The following is a 12,315-nucleotide window of genomic DNA, read 5'->3' on the forward strand; positions in this document are numbered from 1 at the left end:
AAAGTCATTTCACCGAAAGTCATTTCACCGAAAGTAATTTTACCGAAAGTAATTTCACCGAAAGTAATGTCGCCGGAAATCGTTGCGCCGAAAGTCATTTTACCAAAAATCATTTCAGCGAATGTAATTTCACTGAAAGGTGTTTCCACGAAAATAATTTCACCGAAAGTCATTTCACCGATAGTAATTCCACCGAAAGTAATTTCGCCGAAAGTATTTTCACAGAAAGTAATTTCGCCAAAAGTCGTTTCACCGAAAACCATTTAGTGAATGTCATTTCACCAAAAGTCATTTCACCGAAAATCATTTCACCGACAGTCATTTCACCGAAAGTCACTTCACTGAAAGTTATTTCACCGAAAATCGTTTTACCGAAAGTCATTTCACCGAATGTTATTTCACCGAAAATCATCTCATCGAAAGTCGTTTCACCGAAAAAAAAATCACCGAAGAGCATTTCCCCGGAAGTCATTTTACCGAAAGTAATGTCACCGAAAGTTATTTTATCGAAAGTAACTTCACTGAAAGTCATTTCACCGTAAATCATTTTAGTCAATGTCATTTCACCAAAAGTCATTTCACCGAAAATCATTTCACTGACAGTCATTTCACCGAAAGTCATTTCATCGAAAGTCATTTCAACGAAAGTCATTTCACCGAAAGTCATTTCACCGAAAGTCATTTCACCGAAAGTCATTTCACCGAAAGTAATTTCACCGAAAGTAATTTCACCGAAAGTAATTTCACCGAAAGTAACTTCGCCGAAAGTTGTTTCACCGAAAATCGTTTCGCCGAAAGTCATTTCACCGAAAGTCATTTCACCAAGAGTCGTTTCATCGAAAGTCATTTCACCGAAAGTCATATCACAGAAAGTAATTTCACCGAAAGTTATTTCGCCGAAAGTCGTTTCATCGAAAGTAGTTTCACTGAAAGTAATTTCGCCGAAAGTCGTTTCACCGAAAGTTATTTCACCGATAGTCATTTCACCGAGAGTCATTTAACCGAAAGTCATTTCACCGAAAGTCATTTCACCGAAAGTCATTTCACCGAAAGTCATTTCACCGAAAGTCATGTCCCCGAAGATAATTTCACCAAATGCCATTTTGTCGAAAGTCGTTTCACCGAAAGTGTTATTTCACTGAATTTTCATTTTGCCGAGCAGTTTATATCGCAGAATGTCACTTCTTTGCCGTAATATCGTATTAAAAATAAAGGAAAATGAAACATGGTAGTTTTAACGCTCGTTTTGTTGAACTAAAATTGTATATGTGAAATGTTTTCTAACCAAACTAACGAATAAGCTTTTTTTCATGTTTAATTCAGATATATTTCATGATTGAATTTTCAGATGGACTTATGATTCTCAGAATGGAATTTCCAGAAAAACTAGTTGACTTTATTAATTACACCACAGTATTTGCTTTGATGTGTATCTACCAGGCTAATATCGGCTTTCGGTTTGAATTGATTTCTCATGTAAACGTTGATGAGAAAGACATCATTACCCAACTCTAGGTGCATGAAAACAAGTGTTTAATTCAAACTTGCTTGATCTTTTGAACCACATTGGAAAACACAGTGAACTGGTAATGTATGTCGTAATGTTATACATCAAGGCTGTTCGTGTCACTTACACTCAGTTATTTGCAATAGCACAATTGCCATGCAAACGATGTTTTGCCTCCGGTTTTTTTGAGTTATCGTTATATTGCATGTCACAGAAGGCTTGATGAACCTCAGACTTAAACAGGCAATATTACTTTTTTGTGTCATCTCTTTCTGCGGAGACATAAATGAATAATAGACCAAATTCATCTGCTTTTGCTAAAGTTGAACGTATTTAATTACAATTGTAAACATGTGTCCTTACCAAACGTAAAGAACTCTTTCTTCAGTTCGTATAAAGACCAGTCTGGTAGTTACTGCCAGGACGGGGAAACGTAGGAGGTATGTTGTCATAAAAGAGCAAAACTTCAACCGCCCCTCAGTAACATAAACAGCATAGCTCGAACAATGGTTTACTCAAAAGTGGGATCCCGCTTTGTTATTTCGAGTCTTTTATTGCAGTTTTCTGGGGACGAAACAATTTGCGGCAGTTTTTCCTACCCAGGCTGTCGCATAGTGCAGGTAACTTTTGCCATTGGAATCAGTCGATGTGTGTTTGTACACACACGTACTCATTGATCTTAATAACTGTTCGAATGTTTCGGTGCCATTTACTTACAAACGAAAAAATACAACAAAATATTTTTGTCGATCGGTCGTTGTTGTTTTGTCTCTCTTGTCTAAAAATTGAAAGCGCGTACATTTTATTAATTCCTATTTAAATCCAGACTAGAGGTGGCTCATCCGTTCGCAAACGATCAACGAAGAATGAGTGAACTGGAGTTCTTCATTAAAGAATGATAGTTCTCTATGCTTTTAATAGAAATGGTAGGAATCAAGTTCTTTGAGGATATCTAAAAATAAACTGCATATTTTGGGAAGCTTGTATGTTTGAGAATTCTGGTTGATATATTTGCGATCTTGAAAATTTTGTACCAAAGAGAATTCTACTATTGAATCTTTTTACTACGAAATATTATTTGCGGTTCACATATTAGTTACGAAGAAACAAAGGTTCAAATTCTGGTCTTAGGTCTACGGAAAGAAAGAAATCCCAAACCTCATAACTCTATAGCATGACTCAACAAAGCAAGCTCTGAATTTACAGCATACAATTTTCTTATCTCAAAGAGTTCAGTCAAAATTAATAGTAAAAGTTCGTAAAAGTTTTCTAACATGGGTTCAATTCCGAACGAAGTGCTGATCCATACCGTGCACGTTTGTATCCAGATTATGCAAGTCGCCTGGAGGGCACTAACGTTTGGCAAACCCGTTCCGAGAGATGGCCTGTACGGTTCGCTATATCCACTTTACAACGCACTGAATTCTGTGCTAGATAAAACGGAGGAACGAACTCCCCCGAGACCGAAGTATCGTCCGGGTGAGCTGACGCCTCCCCGAACAACTTCTACACCAGCACCGGTCAGGACACCGGAATGGGCTCGGAAGCAACGTGCGAAGCTGGACCATCAAACACCGCCCTCGTACCGATCCGACGGCGGAGCATCGTCCTACTATCCGGAAACTACAACTCAAGCCATGGGAACACCCGAATACTATGAGGAGGAATCACCGTCACCACAGTATCAGGCCCAAAATCACAATTATCTGACGGTGGGACAGACCACTCCAAGGCGTCCCCGAAGCAAGGGGGGACGATTCAACGAGAGCACACCCGGATCCTATATAATGCAGGAATCGATCACGACCTACGCACCGGGAGGCGTTAGAAAACGGGTAACACGAACGGCGTCCGGACCGGATTGTTCGGTGTTGAATGCGACCTCCGAAATGTCCTCCTCCGGAGTTGGAACGTCAGTCTATACGGATGAAGATCAATACGAGTATGAGTAAATTGAAAAAAAAAAGAATTGTAATAAAATTTATGTGTATGTGCATGTGTTACGGAGTTGAATTACATGATTACTGTTCTTCGAAAAGATTTTCCTATAAGTTGACTAGTCACTAAAAAATTCCCGCCCGTGGTTGATGGGCTTGACGGTATTGCAAACATCATCAGATACGATTAATTATTGTTACAATTTAATATAAATATGTGTTATAATTTTTAGTTTAATTATTGAGTTTATTGAGTGAGGCATGAAACGATTTGAAAAAGATGTTGATTGCAATACGCTTCAACAGCCGGGGTTGGAGAGGCCGGTAGGGCTTAACTGAGCTCTTTTTTATGTTTCATTTTCATACTACCGGCCCTTATTACCGGTGTGAAGTGGAAATTAAGCGAAATGAACGTACCCCAGTCAGGTTTCACACGATAACGGAATAGTTGAATGGTGAATTAAGTTCATCTTTGACGTTTATTCTGTGAGGTTGTGTTGTGCTCGTGTGGGATCTGATGGATGAGGTGATATGTGAGTGAAGTGTAAGTGAAGTGGAATGCAAGAACGGTAATAAAGGCCACCGTTTCAGCTCAGGACCAAGGATCGACCAATAGAAGAGATAGAAATTGGGTGACGGCACCTCCATTCATCTCAAATCCATTAGTCATTTCATATATGAAAACCATTAGTTAGAGCGAGATCTGTTGTGTTTGTTCGATAGATTGACTTCGAGAGTAAGATGAAATTACGAGTATTTTGCGTCACTATAACAGCAATATCGTACATATTCTGAACTACTTTTATGCTGTATTGCTTATCAGAGACGAAGCAAAGATTGTGTATTTGATTTCATCACAATTCATTTTTTGAAAGTTGAGTAATCGGTAGAATAATATGGTAACTCTATTAATGAAATGACTATTGGCACAATGAATTTAGTTATAATCTATTAGAATAGAAATAGTAAATCAATGTTACAATGTTTGCGTGGGAAATACATATTTGTATATATGTATATGTATGTACACATGTGTGTGTATGTATGTATGTATGTGTGTTTGTCAGTATGCCTTGGTGCCTGTATATATTTATACATGTATGTATGTATGCGTTGTATCAAACCGTATATGGTGATACATTTCGGTTGTGAGTGAATAAGATGTTGATTGCATTACGCTCCAACATCCGGGGTTGAAGAGGCCGGTAGGACTTAACTGAGCTCTTTTTATGTTTTATTTTCATACTACCGGTCCCTATTACCAGTGTGAAGTGGAAGTTAAGTGGAGTGAACGTATCCCAATTGGGTTTCACACGATGACAACAGGTGAACGGTGAATTGAGTCCATATTTGACGTTTATTGGTGGTTTGTGTACAATGGATTACTGTGGAATGAGATAAAATATTGTAGAATAGAACGAAATAATAATAACTTAACTAATGGACAAACCACTGATAGCTGTCAAACGATGTTCATCCAGTTTGTATTGTGAGGATGTATCGTTTGGGATCTGATGGGTTCGATGATGTGTGAGTGAAGTGTAAGAGTAACTGCATGCAAGAATGGTAATAAAGGCCACCGTTTCAGCTCAGGATTAGCGATCGACCATTAGAAGAGATAGAAATTGGGTAACGGTACCCCCATTCATCTCAAATCCATTAGTCATTTCATACACGAGAACCATTTGTTATAGTGACATCTGTTATCTCTGTTTGATAGATTAACTTCAGAAGTAACATGAAATTTGGAACATTTTGCTTTGCTAAAACAGCAGTATTGAACCATTTCCGAGCTACTACTATGCGTTATTGCTTCTTAGAGAAGAGGCAAAGACTTTGTATTCGGTTTTATCACAATTCATTTATTAAAAGTCGAGTGATCGCTAAAATAACATGATGACTCTACTAATGAGATGACTATTGGCACACTAGTTTTAGTTAGGATCTATTAGAGTAGAAATAGTAACTCAATGTTGTAATGCTTGCGTGTGGAATACATGTGGGTATGTATGCATGTGTGAATGTGTGTATATACAATATACATTTTACCGTGCCTTTGAGTGCGTTGTACCAAATTGCTAGTGATGCATTTCGATTGTGGGTCAGTGTACACCAGATGCTCAAAAGTGCCTGAGCGGATGGTAACACTGTCAAGGATCAACCGAAGACAACTAAATGTGAACATGCTGTAGCAATACTTATGGGACCCAAGTGTCAATATAATTTAAATAAAAATGCATGTTCTCAGTTTTTTTTTTCCGTCATACCATCATGACCGGCCGTACAAAGATGTCATTAAAACACACTAATCCTTTTTTGTCTCTCTTTTTTTCGGAAATGGATGACTGAGCATGAACAAGAAATCCGGAATAAAGAATAAGATACTCAAGAAAAGCAGGAACAAATGTGATAGATGTGGAGCTGAAAATTGGAAAATAATTTAATTAACATTCTTAGGAAATCTTAGATACAAAATGGAACATCGGTAAGAATAAAAACACCACTGCATACAACTAACTTTTACATTTCAGGGAATAAAATAACATCAGCAAAAGTACGGAATGGAAATAAAATAGAAGGACAACAAAAGACACTTACGAAACACAATTGAATAGAACACTGGAATTAAGGTAAAACAGAATATAAACTATGACCAAAGGTAAGAAAACCAACATGAATAAATAATAGAAACTGTTGGGTAATAAAATAATTTTTTTCATTTTGAAAGAGGCGTTTATATGGCGCGCATACGCTAATTCGGCCTGATACAAATTAACGGGGAGGGCAATACGTTTTGGACAGGGCTGTAAAAAGCTGATTGGAGCCCTTTCCCCTCAAAAATGTAATATAAGGAAAACTATAAGGAAAAGTTGACTAGTCACTAAAAAATTCTTGGAAACGCACAGATCTTGCACGTTTACTACTGTTCTAATCGGATAACCAGTCGAAGTAAATCCAATACGCTAGAACATACAATGTTTCTTTGAATAATGTACATTTAAATTGTCAAAAAACTAGAACGAATTCCTTTTTCTCCAATTTTATATCGGGTTTCTTAAATATTGATTTCTATAGAAAAGCATAGAAACTATTTCCGTACATTCAATTCCTGGTCTCGAATGTATCCTTTGGCGTTTTTTAACCTAGTTTCAACATCACTGAGCTTAAAATAGAGTCCGTTTTGAGCCTGATTCTTCAATCAAACCGTTTGTTTGAAGCTGGTTTCGAACCTAGTTTCAACGTTGTTGAACTGAAAATCCTAGTCAGTTTCGAACCTGGTTGTACCTTTTTTATATGTATAAAAAATAGGTTTCCGAGGTGTGTGTGTGTGAGAGTTTCGAAAAAAAATTCTTATTTTAGTAGGAAGCACATATTAATACAAAACGTGATAAAATTGCTATGTATTCTCGGTAGCCGGTTTGTTATATGAGATCAAAATGCACCTGTCGCTAACAGTACATCGCATTAAAGCTTCACCTTTGGGTTTCGTATTTCGGATCACTACTCATTATTCATCGGATGACAGTACCACTCGGAGCTAATTTGATGGTCTCATAGGACATTTATGACATATTTGTTGTTAGCTATTGGATTTAATAGGAGAAGGTGTTCGCTTGCCGGCAATGTTCTGTTGCCGGCACCCCACCGTAGCTTTTGACAGAAAGCAGCTAGCGTCATTCCGACAAATGTCATGTGGGTGTAATAGCAGCACGTTCTTTTTGCGCCAAATACCAAAGCAAACACACTCTATTTAAATTTTTGCAGCCAGTTTTTTTTCGATCTTTTCAAAATGTCTACCGATTTCGGTTATCGGCACCCCAAGGTATTCGGTTACTGGCACCCCATTTTTTCGACAAATCTTGAAAAATTGTCGGCCATATGCAGAGATGCAGAGAGACAAAGCAAGCCGTAGTTTTGGCCAAACATCCAGCTGCTCATACAGCAGATGCTCCGAAAAATCGTGAAAGACCGGCTGAATTAAAAAAAAAACCAAAGGCGCAACCATCCAAATCATCGGCCAAGAGAGCCAATACGAAGTCACCATCAGACAATAAAGACTTTTATCCAGAAATAAATTCCGTTTTTTCTTTGAATAATTAATCAAATTGTTTCATTCGATTATAGAAACAATCGCAGTTGTGAAAAATCATAGTTTCGACTTGCAACAACCGTCAAAACTTAAAACAAAAATCACTTAAAAAGGTTACAAATCATCTGCAACTTACGTTTTTATGATTTTTTAACTTTTGAGAATTCTACACATAGTTATGGTCGACACCGCAAATCATGATTTCTAAAACTCGTTCCCGAAAACACTTCTTCACTGACATATTTCTCAAAATTTATCCACAAAAAAATTACAAAATTTTGTTCGAATTATGCTTTTTATTATGCAAAACATTTGTTAGAAAAAAAAATCGCAAAAATAATGTTTATTTTTTCTTTTGTTAGATCTTATCCACCCTCCCCTAATCCAAATTCAAATTAAGAGTATTCAAACTATTGAAAAAAATTGGGCTTTTTTATTTTTAATTTTATCGGTAAAATTTAATTCTTGACAAATTATTTAAACTCTCATTGTCTTTAAATATGTTGTGCAATTTCATTCAGATCCGACTTCCGGTTCAGAAATTATAGGGCGATGAGTGTCAAAACATTCAAATCGTTATTCAAAATGACGATGCAAAACTGGTACGCATCGGTACGTGCGGCTTTGCTCTGCTCGCAGAAAGCTTTGTTCGTATAGCGTGCAGGGTTGCCACATTTAAGTCAATATTTGTCAAGTGAAAAAATGTGAATTATGTAAATTTGTAAATCTTTTATTCAATTTGTAAATACTTGTTAGTGGTCATACAAAATCATGATAACGGCGCTTTTATATATAGAAAGCTTATGCAATCACTTGAAAAATTGACTGATGAAAATTGGCCCAGAGGGCTAAGTGTTCATCATCATTCGACACAGATTATAGAGCTGAGCAATGTATGTGTCTGTGTGTGTATGTGTGAGAGTATGTGTCAAAAAATGTCACTCATAAAAAAATCTCATAGTCCCATAGGTTGCTATTGAATTTCATAATGCTTTCATAGGGTGTGTTCAAAATTGCACATCGTCATTTAGAGCGACGATGCAAAAAAGGATAAGATTCTTTTAAATTTGGCTCAATTTGGCTGATTCAATTTGTAGGCTATATTAGTCACTTACTAAACAAACCGACTGCGGCTGTACGACTTCCCAGCTCCCGGTACCCTTCAGTACCACAAATAGTGGTCAAAAACTCTAAAAAGAAACTCACTCAATTTTCTCAGAGATGATTTGATCGATTTACACAAACAGTCTCAAATAAAAGTTCCCATAGTCTCATAGGTTGCTGTTTAGTTTATATCGATATTTTTGTGTAAGCGACTTTTTACCCTATAGAATTCGCTCAAACTTTAGAAAAATTTTCAGAGGTCCAGAGGGCCGAGTGTCATATACCAATCGATTCAGCTCGACGAACTGAGCTAGTGTCCGTGTGTGTGTGTGTGTGTGTGTATGTGTGTGTGTGTGTGTGTGTGTGTGTGTGTGTGTGTGTGTGTGTGTGTGTGTGTGTGTGTGTGTGTGTGTGTGTGTGTGTGTGACGCCTGGACCGATTTTGATCAAACTAGTCGCATATGATATATGATATATGATATATGATATACTTTTCGAGTTATACGAAGTTTTATGTCAAAATTTGGCCAAATTTTTTCACAATTGACATTGAATGCAAAAAACACATGCGTAATGATAAGAAAGGTATCATCTCACTGCTAGGTAGATTAAGCATATTTTTATATCAGGTTTGCTCAAATCCCCTATTGAATTTTACCCGGATCGAACTTCGCATTCGGGAGTAGCGGAACAAAATGTGCAAAAAAAAGTGCACTCGATTTTCACTTCAACTCAGATTCAAATTAATGGACTTATATTGAATTTTATATGGATCCGACTTGCGGTTCCATAGTTACGGAGTAAAAAATACAATTAATTAAAAAACTGCGCTCATTTTTTTCGGACTCCGCTCATCCAAATTTTACAAGCTTAGGTTAAAACAAAAGGTCTTACAATTCCACATCATTCTACCAAATGACATCCCGATACGACTTTCGGTTTTAGAATTACAGTATAATAAGTATAAAAAAATCATTTTCATGAGTGTGTTTTATAAAGGACACTGAGCAATTGAGCAAAGCACTTTCAACTAGCCGTATAGTTTGTGAATTGAACAGGTTTGGTTAGTTTATACCAATACACATTGATTATGAGTATACCGAATCTTTGTTCCCGATTCCGGAAGTACCGAAATCAGTGATCAATCACTTCAATTTCTCGGAAACGGCTAGACCGATTGTCACAAACTTAGAATCAAATAAAAGATATTTTGATCCCATAAATAAATGTAATTTTTTTCCGCATCCCGATCAACAGAGCATAACAGGATTCTATCAAAATTATATACGATCTAAATATTTATATCTCATTTTGTTATTCATATGATTCCAAATCAGAAGCAAACATTCAGATTTTAATAAGATAGTCCAGATATTATATTAAGGGCCGTTATATTTTGGGTAAAACAATACTAGAGAATTGAGAAAAAAAGAGTTCATACACTTTTGTCGATCAGGTTTTCGACTTTCAACCCGAAAAATGCTATGCTTCAATAAAGAGCAGTAACAAACATACCTGAAGATGCTTTTGAAAACATTAATTTGATATTTGATTTTGAAATGACGACATAAATTTTAAATTTGAGAACGTTCCTAAGTAATTCCTACTTAAATTGTGTAAAGTTTTTATTCAAATATTAATTATAATTTGAAAATAAATATTTTTCAAGATAATTTTGCGCTTTTTCTTTTACGAATAAAGAAAGCTAAGGCAAAAGCTTTAAAACTCGAATAATAAAAATTGGACAAAGTGATATTGCATTCGACTCTGTTCATTGAATTCTGCAATGTTTCCTCAGATATGATTTTCACAAGCTTGGAATCAAATGAATGATTGAATTCTTCAATTTTATCGGTGACCGATTTTTTTCTTCCGCAAACACAGAGTGATAAGTGTTAAAAATTTCAAAACGTATTCAAAAGTGACGCTGCAATAAACGAAAAACAAAATCTAAACTGGGCTCAAAACCAAAATCTAAACTCAGCTCAATATTTTTCGATTTATAGGTCTTTTAGTTGCAGATTGAAAATAGCGACTTTAGTTTTACCGGACCCCGGATATACTGGACATAGAGAAAAAAAATTTAAAAAAAGGCGGGTGAGTAATATCAGAGACATAACTGGATGTCGTGAATTCGAAAACAACTGACATGTTCCTTAACTCTTCCGAATATAAATAAGTTAATCAATTGTATGAGTTATGCAAGCATTCTCCTTTTTCACATTATTCGCAAAAACAAAGAAGCCTTCATTTGATATCGATTACTATAAATTTCACACAGCGAAAAGTGCACAAATCTAATCAAACTGTTCTAGATTTGCACTAAACTGAGGATATTTACCTTCGATTTGCGAAGAAGAAATCCTAATAGTTCTTTAGAAAACTTTCAGAGCCATTAGAACGGCTGATTTTGTGTGATGCTCTCCACCGTTGTCCTCTTTTCGTTGTTTTTCACCAATGCAAACGACTGGCAGCTGTGACGTAATCGCTCTTGTCGGAAGTGAAACTAGCTTTGCAAACGATCTATCACAATACACCTGCTCGCAGTGGCGATAGAATCCAAACTGATCCAATTTTGGTTAAGACGTTTCTTTTTACGTGATTTCGTTTGTAGCTTTTTATTTCGATTATTTCATTTCGGATTTGCATTTCATTGAAAGAAACTACGGGATTCATTCCTGGATGGAAAGAAATTTTTTTGGTAACTCAGGGGTTTTGGTTAAAACACATTTTTGTGCTGAAGGCGCACATTACCGGTTTCAACATTTCTTTACGTTTCGTCCTAGACTCGTCGAAAAAACGTACACAGAATCGATTATCTGTCACGGATAAATGACCTCACGCTGGTATTTTACTAGAACACTAAAATAACACGTTTATAAGAGATCGTCGCCGGATTACTTTTGATTACTTCAACATAGAAATTTCGTCAGCACAGTTTCACCAATGACTCGCCCCCGTTCGGAACAATCTCCGTCTCCGACGATGACCTTATTAAAATCTACAATAAAATGCAATGGCTGTTCTGCCAGGGTTTCGGTCAGTCAGCGTCTCTGTCTTTGTGTCTGGCTTGTGACTGGGCAAAGCACAAAAAAAAACACCGAGAAAAGCTTCAAGGTCAAAGAAAAAGTCTTACAGTAGGGGTTTTCCGCCTCGCAGCTGTTATGAAAATGGTCAGTTTTTCTCACTGTACCTTCGGCTTCGTTTTTACTTGCGTAAAAAGAACCGTCCAAGTGAGAGTAAAATTGATCAATATTCTTAAAGGCACTTTCGCGGACCGCTTGTTCTTTCCGACGATGATTTTATGCCGAAACTTTCAATTTCGTTCTATCCTGTACATTTTTTTGTTGTTGTGAGAAAAACGGAAACTCGCCGCTAGAAATAACGAAGGGTAATAATTTATGAAATTCTGCAATAATAGTGGAGCTTTGAACTGCGGCCACACGCCCGTTGTAAGGAAATTTATCTAACGAGCTAAATTTTAATAGCGGAGGATTAAGTGAGTTTTAATTTAATTACAGAATCTTGCGGAATATTCAGAGAAGCACATTAGACACGTTTCTGAGAGCTGTGTAGTAGATCGGGACCGGGTAAAGGGCCAGAATTAAAACTAAGGCAAGATTAATTATTTTACAAAACTCGTGTTCCCCTTCACCGGACACCCGACACACCGCCGAT

This window comes from Malaya genurostris, chromosome 3, assembly GCF_030247185.1.
Source record: "Malaya genurostris strain Urasoe2022 chromosome 3, Malgen_1.1, whole genome shotgun sequence".
Classification (NCBI taxonomy): Eukaryota; Metazoa; Arthropoda; class Insecta; order Diptera; family Culicidae; genus Malaya; species Malaya genurostris.